The sequence below is a fragment of the Macrosteles quadrilineatus genome, unplaced genomic scaffold (assembly GCF_028750875.1).
Source record: "Macrosteles quadrilineatus isolate MER2022 unplaced genomic scaffold, UCM_ALF_1.0 Scaffold_2__2_contigs__length_208266976, whole genome shotgun sequence".
Taxonomy (NCBI): Eukaryota; Metazoa; Arthropoda; class Insecta; order Hemiptera; family Cicadellidae; genus Macrosteles; species Macrosteles quadrilineatus.
This window is the reverse complement of record NW_026542595.1, coordinates 45,836,952-45,858,803: the sequence shown is the minus strand read 5'-3', so window position 1 is coordinate 45,858,803 and position 21,852 is coordinate 45,836,952. Positions and strand designations below refer to the sequence as shown.

At 32.1% G+C, this 21,852-nt stretch overlaps 1 protein-coding gene across 1 annotated transcript in view; it reads left to right on the top strand.

Moving 5' to 3' along the window:
• LOC128984134 (lipase 3-like) overlaps window positions 1–21,852 on the top strand; it is a 38,188-nt gene that overhangs the window by 9,598 nt on the left and 6,738 nt on the right. The gene's annotated exons all lie outside the window — the stretch shown is intronic.

The window sequence follows — 21,852 nt, the reverse complement described above, 5'->3', positions numbered from 1 at the left end:
CAAAAACATTTTTATATATATATATATATATATATATATATACAAGGAAAAAACAATTAAATAAGTAACGTCTAACTATGGTATATGCAGCAGAGAGTCGTATTAAAAATTAAATTCTTGGATTAAATCCCATCTATAAAACCAAGCCTCCCTTAAAAATTTACAGAAAAAACTCTAATCCTCCCCATTTAAATATGAAATAAACTCAGCTTGAGCCAAGAAATGTCTACCCAACCATTTAAATCTAATGTTTTTTAAAATTGGACATTCTGCTACAAAATGAAATTTGAGAAGTGTGACCTTTGCACGCAGGCCCTATTGTATAATATTATGACCATTTTGTTTTTGAAAGAAACATACACTCTTCCTGAAAAGAGAGCAATGCGATATTTTTTTTGATGAAATAAAGTATTAATTGCAGGCTCCATGTATCCAGATATCTATTAAGTTACCATATTGTGCACGAAATATCGGTTTAGAACTATTAGATAGACGATTCCGCACGATTGGACTCATTGAAAGCATTATTAATATTTTATAAGTGGGTTTTGAAGGACATGAGTTTTTTGGTAAATAATTCTTGTATTTGACTTTCCGGATTTCGTTTATTGTTTGCACGGAGACCTAAAAAGGCTCCTAGAACCGTCTGTTATCAGTATATGACGATTTAGTTGGGAATCGGATCAAGTTGTTCATCTGAGGTGCGAGCACTGAAACTGTGGGTATTGTTGGTGCAGTTGCGAAATATCAATCACTTATTGACAGTTAGAAAAAAGTATAACTGTATAAAATTATTAGTCTCAAATTATTGTTTATTGGGTAACTATTGTTACCATCAATACGGAACTATCAATAAACAGTATTTAACAAGCAAGAAACAATAGGGTTGGACGAAATATCAAGTCTTAAATGTTACGCAAATAATTTAAAGTATGTATAAGATTAGATTTGGCAATTGTCATTTCCGATGTAACAATGATTAAATAATGCTATTTGCAAACAACAAAGCAACAATTAGGAGAGCATGTTTAAGTATTATTGGGACGCCAGTAATGTCAGAACCGCTCTCCTGCCAGACAGTATTCGTCTTTCGCCATTTTTATTAAATGTCTCGTATTTACATAATGGCAGTAATATGAGCGTCATCCATCTTTATTTCCTCACTGCTGAGTTATTCAATATTCCGCCAGTATTCATCGAACAGTGATGGATGCTGTGAGACGTTGCATCACACCCTTCCATCCCGCTTGTGTACAAATTATTTCGAATATATTCTGTATCTATCGATCATATCGAAGTGTTAGATTATCCTAATAAGAAAATATTGAATTAAAAGTCAACAGTCGATTGTAAAATTAATATTTGATAAAATTAAGTAATGGCTTAGAGGCTTGTTCCAAGTTTAACTGAAACCAGAAGATTTTTAAGCTAAAATGGTCCTTTAAAATAATATTAAACGAGTATTTTTAAGTTAGTATTTGTGAATGTACGAAAATCTACAACCATGAAGATCGTTACTGATTTTTTTATTTTAGCATTTGTAGTTTTTACTGCTAAGGCAATTTTTATTTATATACAATTGTAATCAATCAAAATTTAGCAATTACAAACTGAGTAAATTAGGTATAGCCTTATAAGCCTTCTACTTTAAAAATATATACTTAATTGTATTTGAATAAATGAAAATTCGTTTACCTCGTTGAAACATCTTCCCCTTACTTAAATAGATTTGCTTCAAATCATCAACATTTCCCATCGAATTTACTGCAAGTAATTCCTATGTCTTGAAACTCTTTACCTTTTGAATGGACAAAACTTCTCGTTAATGTTTTAACACACATTTATGAACTAAGTGTTTGAAACTAGCTGTTGACGTTTGTTAAGAGGTTAAAATGTTGATTGAGATAATGATAAAAAACGTGCATTTTCTTTACACTGTGTTATTGTTATATGTAGTTATTTAGAAAGAATTCAGATGTATGTTGATGATTGTATTTTCGACAGGGTATGGCATCAAACGGCTATTTTAAAACTGTTGCTTTTTTAGAAAATACCAAGTTTGTTAATTGGTAGACATAACAAAAATGCATTATGTGAAACCACGTTGATTGCCATGATAAAAATTGAATTACATTTTTACGCTAAATGTATTTATTTTTAAGGAATGGTGTGAGAAGTCATCTGGTCAAACCATTTGTAATATAAAATGAAAAGCAGCTATTTTTAAGTGAAAGATCTTGTCAAGACACTAAATCGCTTCTGCTTCAGTCAGCGCCCATCTGATTAAACTCACTGATAAAAATGATTTATTTTGTGGGATTTAAAGTAATCTTCTCATTTTCTTGGTCGATAACATCCTAACTCATTAAGATTACAGGAAAAATGTTAATTGCACCATAAGTTTATGAGTGCGTTGATATGAAAAATAATATATTCACTTGAGAGAATTGTTGTAAATCTATCTATCTTACTATTAAGAAGAGGTGGCATCTGTCTGTCTGTCTGTGTGTGTGTGTGTTGCACAACCATAGGCAATATTTCAAAACCGAGTGGTTTGCAGTTAACTTTTGTTTTATGGAACGGGGAAAGTGACTCTTTGCTATAAGAATTTCTAAATTAAACCAGCCGTTGCAAGTTATTTGTCTATAAAATTTTAATATTAATGAAATTTGTGTAGTAATTAACAACAAGGCTGTGCTTCATAAACTAAAGCTAGTGAATATTAGATTGTTTCCTCCTTTTTGCTCAATGTAAAATATACTAATTAAGCGTTAGGTAAAGAGGCTTTATCATAATCAAAACATTTGGGTTATTTGTAGTCAACGAGTTTTGCATAGCCTACCCCTCAGTACCCTTTTAGTTGTAAGTTTTACCTAACAATTGACTTCCAGTATTTTTTATTAAATTAAATACACTTATTAGTAAGTGTATTTTATAACATAAAATCATATATGTCTATATACAATTATTGTTTGCACTCTTATAGCATACTAGCTAGTCGAAATAAGTGTTCTTAGGCTGAGGTAACGAAAACGTGCAATTATCATGCTATATAATTCAGTTCATTTTAGTTTCTAAATTGCGTTTTTAAAATGGTGGTTGTGAAAACATTATTAATGCATTTTCAAAGAACTAATATTGTCTCCTTTGCATAATGACACCGTTGCATTGCACGACTATAGCAACTAGCTACATTTTGAAAATGAAAGTGGTTACCAGTATTTTATACATCATATTCATTCACTCTCTGTAAAAATGTATATCAAAATGATACTTACAGTTCTTTTTTTATCTTTTAGTTGATAGTTGAAACGGTTTTAAACAAATTCCACAATCATTTTGTTTTCCTCTAAACTAGTGTCTGAATGTTGATTGGTAATGTTACTTATTTAAAACTATCTATATGTGTTTAAAATTACGATAACAAGTTATATTCAGGGGATATGTCCGTTTAAATTTTATGTTAATTGTACCCTGATTAACTCAAGATTATGTTTAACTATTTCTCTATGTAAAAAGGGTTAAGCTAGTAAGCCAATCAAATGTTTGTCGTTAACAAAAGCGTGTAATGTTTATTGGATATTTTGAGGAAACTTTGACAAATCAAAACTTGTCTGCGAACAACTTTAGAACTCTCTTATCTGCTTCCACTTGGACGGAATAATTTCTCATTAGTCCTTGTCTTTAACGGATATTTGATTTTTATTACTTTTGATGTACAAATTATAATGTTAAGTAAAATAAATATACAAAGGTTTAAAAGGTACGTACCATTGTAGTCTCTAATTAAGTATTACTCCGTTAAATTAAGGCTCATTTTACTACAATACACTTTGGGGAGTAAGGTAGAGCTCGTGACTTCGAAGCCCAAGATCCCGGGTTCAAATCCCGCCAATCACCAATAGATTTTATCCATGTTATAATTTCGCAACCCAATAGGACTAGCCTGAAGTAATGTGTAAACAGGTTCCAGGCTAGTACCTATGATGTAAAGGTGTGACATAATACCCCCGCTGCAGCAAACCTGCCAACTAAGCGAATTTCCATTTGCCTGGATTGATTTTCAATTAATCTATAAAATTAACATTTATGTTTAAAGAGTACCTAGGTTAGCTGCTACAGGGAAACTAATAAAGTGTGTTTTTTTATTAAAATATCAATAGCTTAGTATGAAATAAATAAATCCGGTAAGTTTGATCAAAATATATCCATAAAGAAGCTAACTACAACATTTAACAAAATATCCATAAGAATAACATAGGAATTTTAAATTAAAAATTTTCTTTTTAAATTAAATTAAATTTTAGAATCTTCTCCAAAACCATTCACCATACAAAACACTTTGATATACTAAATTATTTGTTTCTTAAGCTCTTTCAAAATTTCTGGAGAAAAATTGATAAATGTTGTGTTTTAATCGTAAAAACCCCATTTTTACCCCATAAAACCCACTGTTAAACCCCGTTCCCATGGTCCGATCATGCTGGTTTGCGAACTCATTCAAGCTTATCCCACCTTACACCTTCAAACCAAATTTTATCAAAATCGGACAAAAAATACTCAAGTTATCGTCCGAACGGTCACACACACACACACCCCCACAGAGACGCATATATATATTTATATATATAAAAAAAATTTGAACGAATGGTGTTTTTGGCCTCTAGGGACATAAAAATTAAAATAAAAAGTAAATCGGTCCCAAGCCTAGGTCTTACCATGAGACCTAGTGATGATGTAGTGATGATGTGTTGTGTAGCTGTGATGATGTAGTGATGATGTATGTGCTGTGTTAGCTAGTGTGATGTAGCTATCTTACCATGATAGCTACTTAATAGGGAAATTCGCTAAAACAACTACAAATACATTAGTTTTGTCTTTCAGGATTGTTTACTTCTAAACGGGTCCCAATCAAAGACAAAAAAACTCACAAACATGAGAAAAAGTATGTGATGTTCAATGCAAAGAACAAAAGATAAGTTATGTAGTGTTTGATGAAATCCTACAAAATGTTATGTACTATATTTAGAGTATTTATTACCATATTGATACGTAGTCTTGTCAACATTGATTTAATAGTCTTAGCGAAGATAGCTTCACTTTGTCATAGATATTAGTTTTATTAGTTTTCAAACAATGTCTTGTCAGAAGCAAACTAGAGTTTACAATGACATTTTTGTGAATTGCAGGAACAGCTTTTAGGTATCAAACAAATGTGTTATTTGTTTTATACATGTGTAAACTGTAATTCGCAATAAAATACAGGGTGGCTGAAAAGTAACTTGCATCCCCCCTTAACTTTTCAACCATTTGAGATATTTGAAATATGTTTGTGGCAACCTTCTTAGCTATAAGGGGCTACAATAATTATGGTCAATTTTGAAAATTTTGCCCTTAGGGGTAGTGGGGGTAGAGGGTAGCTCAAATTTTTCAAATAACAAGTATAGTCGCGTTTGGTATCATTTTACAGGTCTTGACGAAACGTACAAATTGACATAAAGAAAACCAAAATCGGCCAGCTAATAACAAAATGGCGCCCTAAATCGTTTCAAATCCAAATAACCATGAGGGTGGCTGAAAATTAACTTGCACCCCGTTTAGTTTTTTAACTATTTGAGATATTTGAAATCGGCTTGCGGCAACTTGTTTGGATATAAAGGGCTACAATAATTATGGCCAGTTTCGAAAACTTTGCCCTTAGAGGTAGTGGGGGTAGGGGGTAGCTCAAAATTTTTAAATAGCAAGTATGGTCGAGTTTGGTATCGTTTTACAGGTATTGACGAAACATAACAATTAACATAAATAAAATAGAAATCGAACCAATAATAACAAAATGGCAGCTAAAAATGATTAAGACCATGTTTATTAAAAGTAATTCTGAACTGCCATTTTGTTATTAATGGTCCGATTTCTATTCTCTTTATATTAATTGTTATGTTTCGTCAAGACCTGTAAAATGATAACAAACTCGACTATCATTGTCGTTTGAAAATTTTGAGCTACCCCCTACCCCCACTAAGGGCAAAATTTTCGAAACTGACCATAATTGTTGTAACCCTTCATATCCTAACAAGTTGCCGCAAACCGATTTCAAATATCTCAAATAGTTAAAAAGTTAAACGGGGTGCAAGTTAATTTGCAGCCACCCTCATGGTTATTTGGATTTGAAACGTTTTAGGGCGCCATTTTGTTATTAGTGGGCCGATTTTCGTTTTATTTATGTCAATTTGTACGTTTCGTCAAGACCTGTAAAATGATACCAAACTCGACTATACTTGTCATTTGAAAAATTTGAGCTACCCTCTACCATCACTACCCCTAAGGGCAAAATTTTCAAAATTGACCATAATTATTGTAGCCCCGTATAGCTAAGAAGGTTGCCGCAAACATATTTCAAATGGTTGAAAAGTTAAGGGGGGATGCAAGTTACTTTTTAGCCACCCTGTATATTTGTCTTGACCAATTTTGCAAAGTCATTGTCTATTCTCCAAATAGTATTTGCATTTTCTTATTTAAAACGGTGTATCTTCATATCGCAAAACATATGCAAACTTTGAATCCTCTCAATAAAAGCAAGTCCAGTAATCCAACCAATCAAAACAAAGTTTTAAATTTCGCGTTTGTTTGCTAAGTGAACAAGGATCTAGGAGTAATTTAGCAATACTTTTGTTTAACTCAGTAAGAATAAGCATTTTTTTATTTTAGCAATATCCGTTGTAGCTATCCAATGTATTCGCCCAAGTTCATTTTCTTCTCTAAACAATAGTAATTTTAGCGGCGCTTTGTAACGTTTTTCTGTACACATTATAAATGCATACAACCTCATTTAACTTATTATTTTCTAATTACTTTTATCAACGTTGCATACAATATTAAACCCTTTACATTTAGCCTACTAAATATTTTCTACTTCGGTTACGCTGAACTGTGAACTAGTTCAATTTCAAAAAATATTTGCAATTCATAATATAGTATCCAAAAACTATTACGAGTAAATCAAATGCAAAATGCATACAACAATACACACATTAGAAATTACGCTATTAGAATTTTCCAGCCCATATCTTATGTATTAGATTTTAGTTTGCACAGTATTTATATTGCATTGTCACATCCAAAAATCTATTATTGTTTTTCTTGTTTTAGAACTAAATAACAACTGGTTTACTTTTTTATCAATGTTTTTAAGTCTTAAAACGCCATACTTCCTGCGACAGTAAGAAGGAGTCAGAGCCAAGGATCCTTTTATACAATATTTCAGGCTAGGCCTTGAAGTCTGCGATTATCAAGGAGCTAAAAACCAATTGTGATTGGTGGGATTTGAGCCCGTGACCGCAGGAACCAGTCAAGTGCCACTAGACTAGCTCGTTCCCTTGCAACAACTAATTAGTGTAACTTATGCAATATACCTTTTATAGTCTTATGCATATATTTAATATTGCGAAACCACAAACTGAGCTAATAAAACTTGTCTTATCTAGCCTACATGTTTCTAAGCGAAGAATCTTTTCATTGTCTTGTAAATAATGTAAGATTTTAACATGTAAATATTGTAGACCAACGTTATCTTTTGCTTTACTTTAGCCATAATAAACATTAATGAACAGTACTATTTGTAAAGGGAGATGTTATTCTATAACCAATCATTGTAGTTTTGATTTGGTAAATGCCCACCTGAATGTGACCAATTTCCTCCTTGAGCCTACAACTGCTCCATTAGGACATACCGGTACAAATAAACCAGCATTTGAGTATGATTTTGCGTATGACAATAACTATACAGAAGTGTAATTTTCACATGGGCAACACAAGTATGATTCTATGTTGTGATCAGTCTAAAATAGTTTGTGTGTTCAAAGCGGGTTACAAATAATAGTAAATTACTATTTACATATAGCACGGTAGGTAGGCCATATTTGCAACGGTAGAATCTATGAAAATATCAATTTACTTTGCTGATCAGTTAGGGTATAATAAGGGAGAAAAATAAGTTATTGCTTGATACGCTTATATATTTGTCAGCTTACTAAGTTATGATCTAGCTTAGCTTGCTAATCACTAGGGTATAACATTTAGTTTCGGTTGCACGAAAGTTGGCCAATAGACCCACATCAACAGGCGACGACGGGTAGTGATATGATATCCAATGTCACCAAATTGGGGTAGTTTTTAGCTGCTTCAGCGAGTTGTACATTGTTAGTCCGAGTTAGACTTCGTGTTGCAGTAAAGCAATGCGTATCACAACTAAACATCAAGAGACTTCAAATCCCCGGTCATTTCTAGTGTTGTATAAGACCCTTGACTGGCCAGTCTTGGGGTATGGCTTAATTATCTGGTACCATATCAGCTTGGCCATATTGACATGGTAAATAAAGTACACTTATTTTTGTTTTGTCCATAATTTATTCTTGTTTTTGCTTCATAGATTTATCGATTTTATTCGTTATTGTCTCACGAGAACTTTTTTTATCAATAGTTAATATTGTTAGATCTTGAGAAAATATTTGTTGTTGTTGCTTTTATCTGTAACTGTTAAATTGAGTTGATTGTTATATTTGTTCAGCAGTTAAATTTTCTTGTTGTTATTTTTATTTGCAATGCTGTTTTGGTCTATGCTTGTATGAACTTCTTGTGTTATTTGCAATGCAATTTGATAATTTCTTTCTGCTCTTGGGTCTGAAACATATTGTTTTGTAAATGGTGTATCCGTGGATTGAAATAAATAAATAAACACATTTTATTATTATTATTTCATCTTCATCAATCTACGTATCATTATTACATGCTTTACTTATATACTTATACTTGTACTTATACTTTACTTATACGCTTAACTTGTATACTTACTAAATATCTACTTTATGTATTTCATGATACAGTACTTTATTTGTAATTCATCTATACCACAACAGTACTTCATTTACTTAACATTCTTAAAGTTGAATTATTTATATAAATTTTTAAAGTAAATTTAAGTACTATTGAGTGCTATGTGTCAACTGACTAAACCATTGTGGTGTTTAGGTTAGTTCGAAACAAATTTAGCAGTCATAGATTACTAACATAAACACTTTCTATATAATTCTGCGCATTTTCTTCATACTTAAGTTACAATAATAAGCCTTTTTGTTGTGAGTAAATTCAGTTAATCACAAGACACAGCTTTGTATGTATCGCAAACGGTTTAGTTGCAATTAATGGGAAATCTTTAAATAAGTCCTAATCTTTTTTGAAAAGGCACATTAAAGTGTTAACAATTAGAATACCGATTCCAATATTTAGTTGGCTCTACTTAGTTTGTATCGACAACTACAGTAGTACTTTGCAAATATAGACAAGTTGTTTGGGCAGAGTGGAGTATATACTGACTTGATTGCTTTTAATTAATGAGAATAAAATACTGTGCTTTACTCTATACACTAGTAAAAAATGCACTGTATGCTGTTGTTTATGTGGAAAGCGTTACATTTTATTAGTGCATAACTATTATAGGTTTTTAATGAATGGATGTTACAACAGTTTTTATTTCACATCAAATATATATTTTTTTGTCACATTTTGAAATAGTTAATAAACTGACTTGATAAAAATGAGTAACGCCAGTATAAATGGTTTATGAAGGTTCATAACTCGACTTAAAGGGTATAACTCCAGATCTCTGTGGATTATTGTTTGTCGTAACAAGTTGATTGCAGTATTGTTTTACATTTGCTTGTAATTGCTGCCAGAACCTTGGCTCCAATTTAATAGTTATTGCTCCCTAATCCCGTTCCTTAGCTATATAAGTGTCTTATAGTTAACATGAATACTCTTCATAAAAGTTTATGATGTTTGTAATCATGGATTTAATTAAGTGTAAATTTAATCTTACCAAATCTTTAATTTAATGAGGTCGGAATGGTAACGGTTATATATTTTTCACAACTGCGTTGTTTTTTCAAGCCTGAAGTATTAAGGTTAGCTGTGATTGACGATAAACTATCTACAAACGTTTTACCTTCAAAATTGATTATCATAATTAGTTGTACCGTGTTGTCTAATATTTCAGCATGTGCATTGGATTTAATGCAAGCAATGAGCTCCCTACTATTGAGTTACATTTGTATATGGTTTTTAGGTTTCGCAGTTTTTTATAACTATAATTGTATAGTAAATTAATTGTTACGCTTATTTAACTAAGTTATTGTTCGATTTTTTTAATTTTATTATGTGAAGTGTGATGAACTTTTATTTTGATTTTAAGCAGCCAAATAAGGACTCTATCACGCACAGGTCATTGTGACCCATGTGATATTTTTTATTTTCTTTATGTAATGCTGCAAAATAATTGTTGTAAATAAAGAATTTTCTCTCTCTTTTCTCTCTCTCTCTCAGCATTACCATATTTATATGGTAAACTGTTCGAATTTGGTGGTTGGAATTAGAACAGCTTCTATACTATTATAAGTAGGATAAATAGTTTTAATTATCCTAATGTCTTTATTTTTCATTGAAGTGCCCGCATAATGAAGTGCTCGTGCTTTAAAATGATAACTAAAAAACTCCCCCATTGTTCTGTCAAGCCTGAAGCTATTGAGGTTAGCAAAACTTAGCAATATCTTAAAACAACCTAAGGGATTTGTAATTATACTTGTATTTAACGTTTTCACATAACCACGATATTATATCACAATATTCAAGATAGGTGGCTAACTAATGGAATTTAAGATGCTTTCTTTGTTATTATAGGCATAGTGGGATAAAGAGTTCTAACTAACCTAATTTCTTTCTTTCACCTTAGTAGTTAAAAAATCTACTCTTAGACGATAACCTAACCGTCCGCAGCTAAATTATCGAACGAAACTAAAATATACTTATACACAACAAAATCATTAGAAATGTTAATTACTTAGTTTGTTTTGAAACTCGAGGAAACCTCTATATTTATAGTTTACAATTCCATAAATGTAGATACGGTGCATCGAGTATTTAATTGGAGTAAATACTCCAAACAAGTAAAGTGAAACGAAAAGAAACAACAATTTTTACCCAAAGGAACAACGAGGCAACAATTATTAGACCATAATTTATTATTTTACCAGAGAATAGACTGCTTCAACATGCCCAACTCTTCATCGATGAAATAATCAGACTCATTTATGTTGCAAACCCTGATTACAAATACTGAGCCCGATGGGAAAAGCAAATGAACTGATAAGACATTACGATTTGAAAGACGATAAGAAAATGTTTGTGGCAGATCTCGACAAATGAGAGATTGATTCTCTCTAAAACTGTTAATCTTCTACTCCACCAATACCCAGTTTAGAGCTCCAACCAAGTGATGTTTTCATTTTCATTCTTTTGCGTGTAATTCCAACTATTTCTAGTTAATACGTAAGTTAATATGTTTATTAATTTAAAATTAGCTTCTTTTCTTTATTTTTGTTAAATCTGTTCATAATTTGAATTGTGATTCAATAATGTCACAATTTCGGTTTTGATTTCTTTTTTACACCTATTCTCCAGCTCCATCATCACTTGCTCAGTAACAGACGTGTTATGTTTTTTCAGTCTCTTTTAAACGTGACTAAGTCAACCTGTCCAGTGTCCAACCCGTTGTTGGCCAAACATGCGAGGCACCAAGACTATAGTTCATGTCACCAGTGAAATACGAAGAATGTTAAAAGGCTCATCATAATGATAAATGTTTCATTATTAATTCTCATTTGTTTCATTAGTTTTAGTTAGTTTTGTCATTGAAGGTATATTAGTATTCGTTTGGTCGTAAGAGTAATCAGGTATAAAAAATACACTAATAAATGCACTATAAATATAATAAATTTGTAATGTAGTGAAAAGAAAAATATGGTAGAGTTAACCTACAGGCCTAGCATAGAGTACTGGAAATGGGATAGCATAAAGAATTGTAGTTGAATGCAGATAAATTTTTTTTTTTAATTTTCTAAAATACGTGAACATATTGGGTAGGCCTAATGCTATAAGCTATTTTATTTGGTCTTGATACTCGTCATTTTCCGAGGATAAGTATTGAGATTTATGACTAAATAACGCATTACTAACCTTCTGCAGCAAGACACTTGGTTTCGGTCTAAAGCAAGAGATTTTTCCAAAACTAAAAATACCACTGGTAGTTAGTTTGTGTATAGTTATTGTCTTGTCATTCAAACTAAAATCTGATCAAGTTTAGTGCTAATTTGCATTCGGAGCCTATTGCTTTAACGTTTCGTAATATTTTTAAGTTATGATAAGCAAGCTAAATAGTACGTTCAGGCACATTGTCGCTATTTTAACCTGGCAAGTGATTCATAGATGACCCGAAACGAATTAAGAAGTTTTTGTCATAGAATTCAAGTCAATTCATCATAAAATTGCTAAGTTATTGATTTCCCATGGGAAAACATGTATTGAGAGTATTATTAGGTAAACATGCAGTGGTGAAATCAACAGTCGCTGCATTAGTATTGATATACGTGTGTCCACTGTCTGTCTACCCTTGAGAGTTGTTACAGCGACCACTGAACGTGCAATCACGGACCTGTGGCCGTAAATACACAGGGTAGGTGACCAGTGGACACGCACTCGCGGTCTCTAGGTGATGACGTAGTGACAATAGAACATGAACTATTTTTAAAAACAACCTTCTAACCATCGAACCCATACTAAGTAAGTAAAATACATTGCACGTGAATTTATCAACAAGTTATGGCTTTAAAATAGTGTTACGTATTGAACAGCCTACATTTAAGTATAGCATATATTAAAATACGAATGAAACCATATAATAATATGAAAATCCTGTTTCAAATAGAATTATGACAAAATTAGATATGTGCAGTTTTTTACACAGGTTTTTTCCAACATCACCCTACACATATAGGTTTCATTAGGTTCTCGACGGTATCAGAACTCACATTTTAGACTGATACAATGTAGAGCTTCTTTTGTCTGGGTAATTACAGAACCTAACACAAAGACTCTGTGGAAGGTTACCTTGTTTGGCAAATTTACAGCTTTACTTAGTTACCTGGCAGAGATCCTACGGTCGTTTGTACTAAGTACCTTCTGATTACGAAATTTGTGTTTACGCCAATCTAACCCTGTAATTATCGTTGTACGATACTTATTTTTGCTTGGTCCTGTATAATACAACACATTCTTTTTTAATGTGAGACTTTTCAGTTTTTTTCACCAGCTTTAAAGGTATTTGTTGTTTTTATTTGCTGCAGTTAGTGTTGTTTACATATGGGTTACACAATACATCTTGTGTTATACTAATGAAATGCTACTAAACTACATGAATTTGACCATTCTAGTTTACAGACTAGACTATTCAGAGTTTCTCTCTTCACTATTCTTATATTAAAATATAGAAGTAGTAAATTACACAATTTTTTTGTAGTCTTATTTTAAGATCTTTCTTATATCATCACCTACTATCCAGAAAGCAATTTTACTTTGTTTAATTTGATAAATATGATTTTTTTGAACAGTTTATAAAACCCCATTATAAATTAAAAAACAACTATTTCAATTGTAAAATAACTAAATGCATTTGTTTTTACCTAAGAAAAGATTTTCAATTTGGAATTTTTCCTAGTTGAAAGTAGCACCTTCAATTAGCTTTCTTGAAGACTAAGGAAGAAGCAAGATTAACGAAACGAGCCTGAGGGATTAATATCTCATTTCTAAGGATTATTACTGCAGTATACCTTAAAATATCTTTACCATTTTATTTGAGGGATAAGAAATTAATGTTTGCTTTATATTTGCTAACGTGGTTCCTATAGCCATCGGTCTTACATTTATGTGTGGATCTCTTTGAGATTGGGCCTAATGCAAATTTGTAATCGCATGAGACGATAACGGCATACAATAATTTTACATAAACTTACCAAGATTATTTAGACACGCCGTTGGAATGTTTTTTAAAAAGTGTAATTTGACAATTACAAAATTGTATAGGCATAACAAAAAAAACTAACATGAATTTCTTATTTTTTTACATTAGCCTTAAGAGTTACCAAGTAGCCATGACGGTTTTATTAATTAACCAGAAAAATGTAAACATTGTAAACAAAAGACTAATAGTATGGTTACAGCAAACCATCTACTGACAGTATACTAGCAAATTAAAATACGTTACAAAAGAAAAGGACAGCCCAATGAACACCATTGACCACTAGTGTTGTAAGGTTGCCTAATCCCAGTCACTAAACGCGTCGCAAAAATTGGTTAACCGATCTTAAATATCATGCGTTTGTTGTTGAACGAAAATGTTTGTTAGTTAATTTTGAAGAATGAGGGGTGGTCCATCAAGGATATTGCTTATTGCTTTACTAAACGAAGTACTAACATAGAAGATGATTCGCAGATAAAGGCAATAGTTGATATTTTCGTAATCGGAGTTTAACAAGTGTTCTAAATTTGTAATTTTTGTTTTAACGTGTTTGTTATACAGGGTGGAACGAAGTTAGTGGTTCCTAACTTCGTTCCACCCTGTATTTAGACTTATTCAATGACTCTTGTAAATAATATTACACAGTCTCTAGGGAGTAAAATTAAAATTATTTCATTTATTATCTTGCACACCCTTACATTTGACCTTTTGTACAATATTATACAGCTTAAAACTATATATTAGAGTATTCAGAGTGGTTATGTGTATATTTAACAACAATATCAATTATGTATTCATTAATATCTTATTAGATTAATATAATCGTATTTATTAGAGTACATTTATCTTTATTGTGGCAGAAAATAATTTATGTTCACAAAAAATATTCCTACTGTGTTTTGCTTATGAAATTCAGGTACTTTTCATCAGCTAATCACTTTAGATCAGGCTGTGGTAGGCTGGGAAAAATTTAATCTTCCCGATTGTCTAGCGTTGTTGTGAGCAAGAACTATCTAGGGCTTCCTAATTGAGCCATTTTTATATAGCTCGAAGCATAAACATGGATTGAAAAATTGACATTATTTAATCGTATGATAAAGGATTGATTATAAACATTTTTAGTTTGTTTTATTCTATAATATGTTTTTTTTTTTTATAAAATTGTATTAGGAAGAAGGTTATTGGTTTTTTTTCACTTCTCAATTAGTGGACCTGAGGCAGCAGACTTAAGGGTATTGATGTGTTGATTATTACATCCGATTTAACTTAACTTTTTTCACTATTTCCAAGTATAACAAGTTTAAACCAATCCTTGCACAGAGTTAGTTTTTAGAAGTTTTTAATGCAAAAAGAAGAATGAAAGAGGACAAATGAGATTTCATAAATGCAAACTTACACACTGCCGCAGAGGATATTAGTTCTCGCAACTTGGAGGTTAGGGAACCGTAAAATATAATATTTATCACCGTTGGGCCCAGCATTGGTATGTGGGTGCCACAATTTTAAGTTTTACTGTAACTGTTACGCTTAAACATTCTTTATTCTTATAGACAAACATGGGATTTATACAAACCATTGAGCAGTTGTTCATAATGTAGGCTGTAAGTACTGTAGGTAACGAGTAAAACTGTGGTAATTTCTGAAGAACATTTCGTTAAAAGAGGAACAGGAAGGAACAATTTTAAAAAGCATATACAAGGTTTTTAATCAAGTTATTTTTGTGTGGAAACTCTTGAAAAAGAAATGGATTGTTCTCCAAGTGATAAAGTGAAGTTTATTACTGTAGATTTGAAGCGATAATAAATTGAATAATCCTTCAATCTTCGTATTCTGGCGCTTCTTCAATTAGCGGCTTTTACAAATTAAGGGATTGTCCTTTCATTAACAAGGGATTTACTTAATGCGGATTAATAAGCTTTAAATTAGGCTATTCAAAATGCGTCACGTTTAAGTCGTTTTATGTTTTTAACAATATCACGTTCTTTGTTAACTTTTGACTATTTCAATTTATATAATATATGAATCATATAATCACCCACTGGACTACTGGACATCATTATTGTATTCAACAGTCCAAGGTACAATATACATGATCATTGTTCACGTTTTAAACTATAAAAATTCTATAGTAACAGTAGAATGTTATGCTTAGACTTGTTTAGCGTATTGTATGACAGCCATGCAAATTGTTGATTATAATGTTAGTATTAGAAAGCACTCTAAACAATAGTTCAACCTAATTATTGGGTCCGTTTTCATGGTGCTTGTAAAATTGTTATATTTAAGCTTTTACATATTTAAAACTAACACACTTTTTAGACCCTATGCGACTCTAAACAACGTTTCGAAGTAAAATTTTGATATGTAAAAGAATTATTACATAATTAATAACATGAAAAAAATATACGCTAGTAAAGTTTATTAAATATTTTAGACAATTACGTTACCTTTAAAATGGAAAAAATCCACCACTTATTGAGAAGGTGACAACGTAATGTCAGTCTTAGAAAACACTTGAAACAAATGGAGAGTCAAAACGTGCATTGCTTTGTTGACCGCCATTGTTACGAGGCACCTTCACCGTCTTTTGTCCGGGAATGCTGTTAAAACATTCTTACGTAGACTGGTGGCTTTACACTCAGCTGTGCTGTATTTCTTACAGAAACAATGTATTAGTTTGTTCATTATAGCGACAGTAATAGGTAATCAGATATTAAAGATTCAAGGAGAATTCGTTATTGAAATTCCAGAAACCCCAAAAAAACTTTGATGTTCATTATGTTTCCTTAAGAGTGTAAATCGAAGTGTAATTCTAATGTGCTCATGTTAAGTTCGGTGACCTTTGCAAAGTAAGGTTATATTCTAATAATCTTGATGGTTCAGAACTAAGGGAGAGACAGCGGTATGAAGATTGGGTCCCACTAAGAGCTACTTTTTACTACAGGTTTTCATTTTTCTTGAGTCTGTATACATGTGTTAAAGGATATATGGGGTAAGTGTAGACTGGTCGGCAGATGAGCTATCACTCAGGTTTGACACCGAGAAGCGAGATAGATTGCAATTTGACTCAGAACCCCTCATAATTGCTTTCCTTGATTACCCTAATCTTATTCTGACCCTTCATTTTAACAGGTGATATTTGGTATAGAAACAAATGGACATGTGAGAATGATTTCGTTGTTGTAAAGGTGTTGTTTTTAGTTTCAGTATAACTTAAAGCTAGGTTTATATTTCATTATGCATAGTGGCCCAGGATTAGGCCTATTTATTGAATTAAATAAATATGTTTCATGTCAGTCAATGATCCTACTGGATCGCTGGAATGACTTTTTTGTAATCTGACTGATGATGAGATTTTAACCTCGAAAACGGTCGCCTTAGACGACAGTTTGATCACTATTTAATTTAGGTTTCAATAAATGTGTTCTGTAATGCAATAAATCTTTTGATTTGTTCACTGTACATCTAAAAAGTATCATACTCTAATCTGCATCAAATTTGTATACTGCACATTTATTTAGTTAAATACTTTTTTTATTTCAACTAAATAACTTGAGTCCACTGGCTTAAAGGAAATCTTTACATTGCTAGATGAGCCCTAAACAGTTGTTCCTATTAAAATCATGGAACATTTCAGGCAACTATAGTTGTAAAAATTGTAAAACTGCAATTAAATACACAGCTAATTTTACTGTTATAGTTTTGATTAACTGTCTTACCCAAATATTATGAAAAATTCACTCATACGGAATTAATAAAGATTTAATACCGGGAAGCCTGAATATTCACTTACCATAAAGTTGTAATTTTGTAATGCCAGATAGTGTGCATTACTTTTTACTTTCTCCCCCATTCATATATATATATATATATATGGAGAAAGTATCATTATCGTCACAATTTAGAGTTTGAGTTTTGAGTGGATATATTAGTTTTGAGTCTCTCTGAACCCAAAAAGAGATTAAAAGAGTTAATGTTCCCCAAATGATGAAGACCCAAAAGAGAACCCAAATTTTGATTAAATTTGGTATGTTAGTACTAATTTATAGTATCTCGAGGATTTTTTCAGTTTTTAAATAATTAATTTTTAATGGTGATTTTTCCATAAACACGATAAAATTACGGAAAATCGATTTTTCTCAAAAATGGCCCGAACGATTTTGGTAAAAGTTTAGTATGTTATAGCCCTTTAAGTTCTAGAACAAAATGGCATAACTCCCATTCCTGAAAAATTGCGGTTCAAAAGCTTTTGCAGCTTTTGTGATTAGCCATATAAAATATCTTGGTTACTCCCATCACCTATTCATGATAAAGTTTGACAAGCGAATGGGTGAAATAAGATTATAGCATTGGCGCTAAGTCAACCTAAAACCTACGCAAATTCAAGACGAATCTTCTCATGATACATTCATCGCAAAACTATTTAACCATTCTTGTAGTTACATACTTGGCACAAACTTAAACACGAACTGCAAACTGCAACCTAATACTAAGTTGTGAGTTGACGTGTTTTAAGGCTTGGTTACGTTGTTGCAGGAAAACATGAAACATCAGTCCTACATAAATACTCTGATGGAAGCCAAATACAAAGTTGGGGCTAACATACGAACTTATGAAACAGTTATCTGTTTATATAAATGTTCTGTTCTACAGTACACACCACGATAAAAACACACTGTAAAGCAAAATAATAGCATTATTTACTTCACTTTTCACCCGGTGCTATTCGTTTTGAGTGGTTATCTTCACGTGGAAAGTTTTGTCGTTTTCTAACTTAGTTTGCTTGAATAATAGTGCAATATTACGAAAAATATACTTCATCACACGGGCAAAAAGTGTCTTTCAACCTTCGACCATTTTCCGTCCTCGGTTTCACCTTAATCATAAAAATTTGAATTATGGTCGAAAAAAAAAACACTTTAAGCCCTAGTGACAATTTACAATTTACTATTTCTGCTAGCTATGCTTGTCAAAGTAAATGAATTTAGGATGTTTAAATGGCATTAACTAAAACTTCACTGGATATCCCAACAGATCTTCTTATGTGATTTTGTAAATTTATATGTTTGATTCATAACACCCTACACGTCTCTAATATTCATACTAACAACATTTAACGAGTGATAAGTAGTTTATTTCCCTACGAATTATAGCTTGCAACTTTTAAAGAGAAGGAAATATAAAAAAAATAAAGAAAGACTTTCCCATATTTTTCCTTTCTCAGAACAAAATAAAAGGAACAATACTTTTCTATTATTGGTTTGTACTAAGTTTCGCAATGAAAGTTCAGTGTTATACGAAGATACGATTGAAACAGCGACTTTACTTTAAATTCTAGTTGTACCATTATCGATCCTTTGTTTTCATATGATTTTTATGGATTTAAGAATTTCACAATGTAGAATAGCTGTTATTAAATTTATCTTGCAGTTGGTAGTACGACAGGCATGACAGAAGGGTATTTTATGAATAAAGGTTTTAAATTATTTTTACATAATCAAGAAAAACTATGTAAAAACTATAAGGTAGATTGAATATCTTGAGCAGATTTTTTTGTATGCTCACCCTCAACAAGAAAGTCTCCTTTAACATGTTACACTATTATGTTTTCATGTTCGAGTCACCAATATATTCTGATGCACACTAAAAATAGGTAAAATTTAAATTATTTATATAGACAAAACAGGGAACTTATCCGTTTATACACTACCACTGTGTGTTGTAACGTTTAAATACTAGAAACTATTTAAAAATCCTGTTTAGAATTGGATAATTTTATGCTTGGTTGCATTAGAACCAAGACTTAACATGGAACTTCAATTGTAAATCGTTACATACACTTTTATTGTGGTAGACAGTTGACGGAAAAGGTGCCAACAGAATATTTTATTTGTCTTTATTATTGGTAAACCTATGTATTTAAATCAATGCTGCGAGTTTTTAATTGGAAACTCCGTTCTGAATGCTGATGGATTTTTTTCTCCAGATCAAACTTCAGTATTGTGGGGAGATTTTCCATTGTTTGATTTTATAAAAATTGCAGGCAATCTAAATATTAATTTGGGAATATATTATGTATCTGGAAGTTTCAAACTATACTATTTTCTTAAAGGATATAAAATAATATTTCTACAATAAATTAATTATCAATAACCAAAAATCTCAATTCATGGGTGGATTTCAATGTTAATAAGCCATTTGATGAATATACAAACAATAAGTAAATCAACTATTTGTTCTCATAGTAATATGCTTTTTACATAACGTTGCATTGCTTAAAAATAAACTAGTGTACATGGCTGTGACAGATCTGGACTCTGTGAGTAGTTAGTAGTTCCATGTCAAATGTTTTTTGTAATGGGTTCATAGTTTGAACGTGGTTTTGAAGAAGTTTTTGTAGGATTTAACAATGACGCTTTGTCGTCGAAACGCGTAATCCTGTACTTGGGATGACAATAATCACTCGGCATTTAAAGTAATAAATGGTGCGCCAAAATAACCTGACGGTTTTTAATACTAAATAACTCAAGAACAAACTACAATTTCATGTATTAAATAACGTTATATTGTTCACACTACTATGCCATTTTCATTTATGAAAAATTATATCACTCAGTTTATATCGCCTTCTCCTAAACACAGGCTTCCCATTTTTTTGCATATTTGCAGTCACCTTCGCGTGATGAATAGAAGCAATCTCTTCCCTGAGACACTGCTTGAGTTCAGGGATGGTTTGAAATTTCGAAACAAATCTTTTGCTTTTTAAGTATCCCCACAGCCAACAGTCACACAAAATTAAGTCTGGGGATCGAGCTGACCACCGCACATCACCAAACCAAGAGATCACTTTACCGGCAAAGAGTTCACGCAAAACTGACATTGAATAATTTGGATGTATGCCAAGTTGCGCCGTCCTGTTGAAACCACGTGTTAGTCATGTCTATCCCTCATAACATCCGCAGTTGTGGAACCAAAAAACCCCTCAGTATTCCCAAATAGCGTTCCGAGTTCACGGTGACAGGGGGGTGTTCCCACTTTCGTCCTCAAAAACATATGGTCCGATGACTCCAAACAGTGCCACACCACACTGCACCACACTAGACAGTAACTTTCTTTTGACAACGTGATGTTTTACCAAACATAACCTAAAAATGGCATAACATAAGCAATCGTTCACTATTGTTGGGACCACATAAGTTTGCAGTTGGTGGCAGCCAATCACAAGACAAGGCTAGTGCGACGTTGCCACATCGCCAATGACAACGCAAATTAAAATATACAAAGCAATATTTTCAAATCAGCTGGTATTATTAGATTTGGCAACACCGCACCGTTCTCATTGGTTCATTCAAAAGCATATGGTAAATAGGCTCCTCCCTCAACTGCAAACTTATGTGGTCCCGACAATACAACAATGAGGTCTCTAGCTAGTATAACAGCTGACTTATTACAAAACAGAAACCGTCAGGTTTTTTTGGCGCACCCTATATAAACATGTTCACTTCCAAACATACCTTAATAATAAATATACATTATAGTATGATGACTGACCATTTGTTGATGGGTACTACCACAGGTTGTTTTTTGTTTCGTTGCAGTTAAAGTAAGGAAGTTAGCTATACACTCATGTAAAAAATATTACATCATATATTCATTCATATATTCATATATTCATTGAGGGATGGCAGACCTGGTCTGCAATAGATTGACACGGATTGTGACTCTGCTTTTATTTTATGTTTCATCCTTGTTATTTGGCAGTGACTTTTTTATTAGTGTGTCTCAACGCTTTTTTAATATTTGGAGGACCAATATCGTCTACGAACGATGTCAAACGTCTGTAAGCAACTGATTGTCACACTCAGTAACTAACACCAGCTCAACCAGTTGAAGAAAGACATCTCCATCACTCCATCTTCGCTACATCTTGACGTTCTGCGCAGACGTCGTGC